The sequence below is a fragment of the Haliotis rubra genome, unplaced genomic scaffold (assembly GCF_003918875.1).
Source record: "Haliotis rubra isolate DU_JTF1 unplaced genomic scaffold, ASM391887v1 Scf1318, whole genome shotgun sequence".
NCBI classification, from domain to species: Eukaryota; Metazoa; Mollusca; class Gastropoda; order Lepetellida; family Haliotidae; genus Haliotis; species Haliotis rubra.
Genome location: NW_025765246.1, coordinates 167,173 through 174,348, shown reverse-complemented (window position 1 = coordinate 174,348; position 7,176 = coordinate 167,173). Strand labels below are relative to the sequence as shown.

The following is a 7,176-nucleotide window of genomic DNA, read 5'->3' as shown; positions in this document are numbered from 1 at the left end:
CTGTACATAGGCCGATTCCACAAAGGTTCGAAAGCATCGTTTTCATATTCAGGCTCGTACCATGGATGGACCTCGGAGTCGAAGCCAGGCATGGCGGAGACGGTAGTAGAAGCAACGAAAATCTTCGGCAGATATCCTTGTGTTGTTATTTCAAAGGCATTTAGAACGGCGTGTAAGAATATGTCAAGCCGTGTCCGAAGTGCTTTGTTATCAATCCCAAAGTCAACACTCCACTCCATTCCTGTGCCTGCCAAAACCTGTAGCCTCGTTGGAATCGACATCATCGGCGTTCTACAAGACACAACAGGCGGCAGCAAGTACATCGTTGTGGTCAGCTCGCTGACGAAGGAGGCCGTTCCTCACGAGCTCCCAACAGTGACTTGTCGTCCAACTGTTCTCGCAGGTACAAGTTATTTTTACTTTACATCCTCCGTTGACTCAAAATAGAAAGACTAAAGACTGGGTGGCTGACTGTTGTTTAAAGCCGCAGTCAGCAATATTCCAGCTATATGGGGGCAGTCTGTAAATAATCGAGTCTGGACAAGACAATCTTGTAATCAGTCAGGTGAGGTGAATTTGGGTTTAACGTCGTACTTGAGAAGATTTCGCTCATATGACGACGTGCATGCGTGTGTATATGAATGTGCGACTGCTTGTACTAGCCCAGACTGAAGCTGGTTTTATAGTCCTAGCCCACTGAGATACCATGCCGCAGTGAAGCATGAATACCCCACTCAGACACATTATACTGACTCCGAGCCGACCAGTCCTTGATGTACCCATTAATGCAGAGCGCCAGGCAGGAACCAACAAGTACCATATTTTAACGTCTTTTGGTATGACGCGGTCGGGGATCGAACCCGCGATCTTCCATTCTCCGGGCGGAGGCTCTAACCACTACACCACGGAGGCGGTCACCTTGTAATCAACAGCATGAGCATCGATCAACGCATCAGGGATACGATGGCATGTATCAACCAAGTCAGAGAGCCTGACCACCCGATCACTCACCCATTCATTTCGGACCAATATGTCCGAAAGGTTTCTCAGGTCTGTAATGGAGGTATGCATTACATGGACTGACAGTGAGTGAGTTGGGTTTTAACGTCTTTTTGAATAGTATCAATTATATTTAGGCCACTTAAATGGTGCTCCACACTGCACAAACAACATAAAGGACATGCTTACCCTTTTATGGACTCCCTGTTCAAATGATGAGTGATTTCAAAAGCAAACTCTGACAGTGGTATCTTCCAAATTCAGACAGAATCATATTTAAGCGAAACGTTAATGACGAGTTGACACAGGATTCTGTATGGAATACGTTTATTCCTTCCACTCATTACAAGTCATCAGCAGCCATGGCAACCCATCATAATATATTCATCAGTAAAACATCCCAAAATAAAAACCGGTGTATACACATGGGCGGTAAACAAAATAATTGGTAAATAATATACCAAAAGAAAATAAGTGGATAAGACGTAATGGTGTAATTCATGAAATTATAAATTTCTACCCAACATTATGATTAGATATAACAAAACAAAACAAGTACATTTGTGTAAGTATAGATTGTGATTTCAATACAAAAGTTATAGAAAGATGGTGTCGATCCCAGTACAGGATTCTCTGAGAGTTCCAAGCAGGTGCCCAGTCTCCCAGAAGGGTCTTCAAGCGTGACAGTGAGCAGTACACTGGCGGTCCCTCTTTTCCCCTGAGTAACTAAGGATTTAGAAGCAGATGCCCATTCCCCGGAGTGAGTGAGTGTCTACAATCGGATACATAGGAGGCAAAAGGACAGCAGGTACCTATGTCCCAATCCCAATGACAGTTTACAAGCAGGTACCTGTGTCCCAGGTCCAATGACAGCTTACAAACAGGTACCTGTGTCCCAAGTCCAATGGCCGCTTACAAGCAGGTACCAATGCCCCAATTCCAATGACAGTTTACAATCAAGTACCTGTGCCCAAAGTCCAATGACAGCTTACAAGCAGGTACCTGTGTCCCAAGTCCAATGGCAGTTTACAAGCAGGTACCTATGCCCCAATTTCAATGACAGTTTACAATCAAGTACCTGTGCCCAAAGTCCAATGACAGCTTACAAGCAGGTACCTGTGTCCCAAGTCCAATGGCAGTTTACAAGCAGGTACCTATGCCCCAATTCCAATGACAGTTTACAAGCAGGTACCTATGACAGTTCATAAGTACACGTGTCGTTAGTTCCACCAGTTCATCATTTAAAGCTACTGCACAAAAACAGAACAAAAATAACCTGGTGCGCCAAGTGTGAACAACTTTGAATGGATTGAAAAAGGTTCCTTCACATATCATGCTTAACCTTTGTACATGTTTCTCAAACAAACAACCATAGACGTATGTACATTCCAAATCTATACACATCAAATATGATTATGTATTCATCATAAACCAATCGGATACTTTACTTAAATAATCATGTACATCATCAACTCTAAAAGTCGAATTTACTATAACAAATCGCACTGTCACATCAAACCATAGTCATACCCTGACAAAGAATCTGCATTACAAACCTCTTGGAACATCATCCTGTAGATTATACTGTGCCTTCATTTCATTGACAAAGCATACACAACTTAAACAAAAACGTAATCATCTCAGATGGTTTCATCCCAAAGATGTCAGCAAAATAACAAAAGAATTGGGAGAGGCTCTCACTTGAAGAGTCACAGTCGTGTAAAACAACAAAATAATAATAATAATCATTATTTGTAACCAGCCTGACAGTGCCAGGATCACGCAAGTATTCTTTGCTGCATTCATGTATCTAAATCTGTTAAACATAAAAATAATTTTCAATCTATAAAACACATCTATAATTAAATAATAATAACAATAAACAAGGAGGACCTGAAAACCCTGTGTTGCATTTATTTATTCAAATCTGTATATAATAAAAATAATAATAATAATGAAAACAAACTGTATGTCAAGTGTCTCCGAATCGATGTGTCTGACCAGTGTGACTCTAAGTCATGAAATTGATGCTCACAATATTTGTTGATGATGGACCTGTGAAGATCCCGGTTAGAATCGATCATCAGCAACCCATGCTTGTCCTAAGGGGCGACTAACAGGATCTGGTGGTCAGGCTCCCTGACTTGGTTGACACGTGTTATCGCATCCCAGTTGCGTAGATCGATGCTTATGCTGTCGATCACTGGATTGTCTGGTTCAAAGTCGATTTACAGATTGCCGCCATATAGCTGGAATATTGCTGACTGCGGCATTAAACAACAACCAATCAATGATGATGGAGATTTTATGAGTGATTCTCGCATATTGAAATTTCTCTGAAATGATGCTAACAACAACATCACTGCGATCTATAATCTTTCATACAACACGAAGGGATACTCAAAGCGTGTCATTATTACTTCCTCGATGGATGAATCAGTGAGCATTGATTTTGATTCTCAACTCCCTGGGGAGTACAAAATGCACCAATATCATCAAATCAGGTTCATATCAAAGATGGAACAAAGGCTTAAATAAATGAACCCCGATGTAAAGTTTACTCAACTCGTATTCACTAAGTATTGCTGGTCGCAGATAGTTGATATAAGCTGATCAAGCAGGTTCTAGAGTATCCAAACAGCAATGAGCATGTTCATAGCAACCAGGTGTGAGGTCATTGTTCGTGACAACCTTGTACATTTTTCTTTCAATCATAGTCAAAATGCTACTTGCTCACACAGTGAAAATGTCCAGTACGGACTTCAGTTCCGAAGGACTATGATTGCTTTTACCAATATTTAAACTACTATTTCAACTTACAAAACTGGTGTGTTACGTTCATCGTTCAGCAGGTTATTCCTGGTATTGCCACGGCACATGCAGTGGTCGGACAATTTTATTTGATATCGAGGGCAGCGAGACTCAGTTCAAAGTATTAAGCAAGTGCCCAAAGCAGAGACTATTCGTTAACTGTGGTATGAGTCAGTTAACGTCTTCTCTGCTACGATATGGACTTCAACACTGCTTGACCTCCGGCGGTCCATTTTGGGCTTGATGATGTCACTGACCTCTTCATACTTCTACATGGTATACTGAGTCAGCAAACATGAGTCATTACTGAGGTCATTCGTAAATTTCAAAGGAATGGAAACTCTCATGAACCTGGCTTTGCATGTGATACGCTATTTTCATGATTCAATCTTCAGTTTCAATGTTCTGAATAACACACTTTATAATAACATGTCAATTATTCTGCAATAGATATTAAGACTATGAGGCACATATTATCAGTTAGAAAGTTGCTGTTGCACTCTTGCCCTGCAACTGTGAAGTTGCAACAATGTTGTGACGTCATGGTGCTGTTGCGATGTAGCAATGATGTGTCGATGTTGCAATGACCTCACAATGTTGCTGTGATGTTTTGCAATGATGACATGTAATTGCGTTGTGCCACGATGCTCTTGCAATGTTGCCACAAAGTTCTTGCAATATTGCCAGTTTTTGCAATGTTGCCAAGTTGTTCTTAAAATGTTGCCATGTTCTTGCAATGTTGCCACGATGTTCTTGCAATATTCCAACAATGTTCTTGCAATGTTGCCATGTTCTTGTAATGTTGCAAAGATCTTGCGATATCAACATGCTCTTGCAATGTTGACACAATGTTTTTGCAATGTCGTCATGATGTTCTTGCAATGTTCTTGTAATGTTTCAATGATCTTGCGATACTGCCATAATGTTCTTGCAATGTTGCCAAGTTGCAAGAACCATGTTGCCATGTTCTTGCAATGTTCAATGTTCTTGCAATATTGCCATAATGTTCTTGCAATGTTTGCTGCTCCTGTGATGATACATTAATGTCGCTGTGAAGATGTCATGGCGTTGGTGCACATTGTTAAAAAATGCACAGCTACATGTAGTATATGAAATAAGGCCTGTCCGGCCGCCCGAGACAGTCTACATTTCTGGCGGACGGTCTAAATTTACAGCTAGCCAGCCCGATGGTCTGGTACAAATTTTAGATGCTCCATACATCTGAGTAAATTCACCATATTTGGTCTGGTTAAATCCATTTGGACTGGTAACATTTTGAAGTTACCAGCCCTCATGTCTAGATGGATTTTTGGCTTATTTCATACACTGCTACATGTTCATGGACAGACAGCATACAGCATACAGCTGTAACAATATACAGACTACAGTAGTCACTTACACGTCTCCCATACGAGTACATTCATCACAAAGACGATCATCCCTCAACCACATAACATGGACATCATATGTACAACTGTATCAAACCAAGATTGAATGATGCATTGTGATGCTTGACCAGTTGTAATCAAATCAGATCCTTACTCCAATACAATACTTCAGTGCAAGAAGATCGGAGGTCACCTGACAGGTGTTCAAGTCAAGTGAACTTTCTGCGAAGCCAAACAGCGTCAAGTACTTCATGACAGATTGAGCAAGGTACTCAGACATGCATTTCTAAGCTCTGTATCTCAAAACAATAAAAAAAAACAGTCCTGAATGTAAAATAATCATTGTCATGCCTCTTGTCATGCCTCTTGTCATGTTCATTGCCATTTCTGAATGCAATGTCATCTACGCCAAAATTAGAATTCAATCAAAATTTCCGAATTCATGTTGTGAAGAAATAAGCTGCAGTTTTCAGGAAATCAACATCAAGTTGGCTCAAGAATCAATCCCTTCAACTGGACAGTCAATCTTCTATGGAGATGTCCTTCAAACGTCATACACAGATGTATCCTATTGGATGAAATGATCTGATTTGATGATATATCTCTATATTGTGACATGGACATCGTTAGTTCATCGTTAGTGACTTTCAGATAATTCGTTGATAATTAATTTACAACAAGTGTTAGTGTACTCCACTCCACATGATGGTTACATTCCTGCGTAATATTCATGTTCAAACTCGCATAATTAAACACACATACTAATCAAAAGATGCTGCAGAACACCCAACTTTTTCATAGGACTATAACGTCTTGATATAAACTGGCTTGATAACGGCGTTATAACCTACACCGAAACGTCGCTCTCACAGCAATAAAGAAGTTGTTCATCCATATATTGTTATCCTTCCATAGGACTATAGGTACTCTGTTATGTCACTCCAAAGAAGTGGCACAATACCTGTCTTTTATTAAAATGACTAGTGAGTGAGTGAGTTTAGTTTTATGCCACACTCAGCAATATTCCAGTTATATGGCAGCGGTCTGTAAATAATCGAGTCTGGACCATACAATCCAGTGATCAACAACATGAGCATCGATCTGCACAACTGGGAACCGATGACATGTGTCAACCAAGTCAGCGAGCCTGTCAGTCGCCTCTTACGGCAAGCATGGGATACTGAAGATCAATATTCTAACGGATTAAGACTATGGGATACTGAAAGCTTATAATAAAGCATATTTATAATAACAACTTCTTGTTCATTGCACAAATGATGTTTCTACTATTTCAACTTACAAAACTTATAATAAAGCATTCATCGTTCAGCAGGTTATTCCTGGTATAACCACGGCACATGCAGTCATATTGACACATACAGCTTGAATATTGCTGCTGCGGGGTGCTAATCAACAGTATTTCTGTGTAGATTCTTACACCGTTATCAAGCTAAAACCATGATAAAAATAATATTGCAGTTCTGATTACGTCTGATCATCATCATCATCATCAAAAGAGATTAGTAGTCATCATCATCATCATCATCATCATCATCATAATACAGATTAGTCGTCATCATCATCATCATCATCATTAAAAAGAGATTAGTCATCCATCATCATCATCATCATAGAGATAAGTCATTATCATCATCATCATCATCATCCAGATTCATCATTATCATCATCATCATCATCAACATCAAAGAGATTAGACAGGCTTTCTAGTTTTTCTATTTCTAAAGAGTCAGCAAACATATGAGAGAGGTAGCAGACCTCCAGAGCATATACATAAAATAGGCAAACAAAATCATCAGAATACAATTAACTTCCTAGCTTCTTGCGTATAAACATGACACAATAATAAACCAGTTGTTTTTTAACAATGCATACATGTATGACTGTGACAGATCTTTTCTTACTGACTGAATGCAAGTATTGACATTGTTTTACGCGATCCAGAGATGTGCATCAAGTA

The 7,176-nt window shown here is 39.8% G+C and overlaps 1 long non-coding RNA gene across 1 annotated transcript; it reads right to left on the bottom strand.

Annotated features, from left to right (window-relative positions):
* Positions 1-1,309: 1,309 nt before the first annotated feature.
* LOC124267521 lies at positions 1,310-3,175 on the bottom strand. Its single transcript, XR_006896054.1, has 2 exons — positions 2,154-3,175; positions 1,310-2,039 (listed from the first exon to the last, which is right to left on the bottom strand). It is a non-coding gene; the product is annotated as an uncharacterized LOC124267521 (long non-coding RNA).
* Between the last annotated feature and the right edge of the window lie 4,001 nt (positions 3,176-7,176).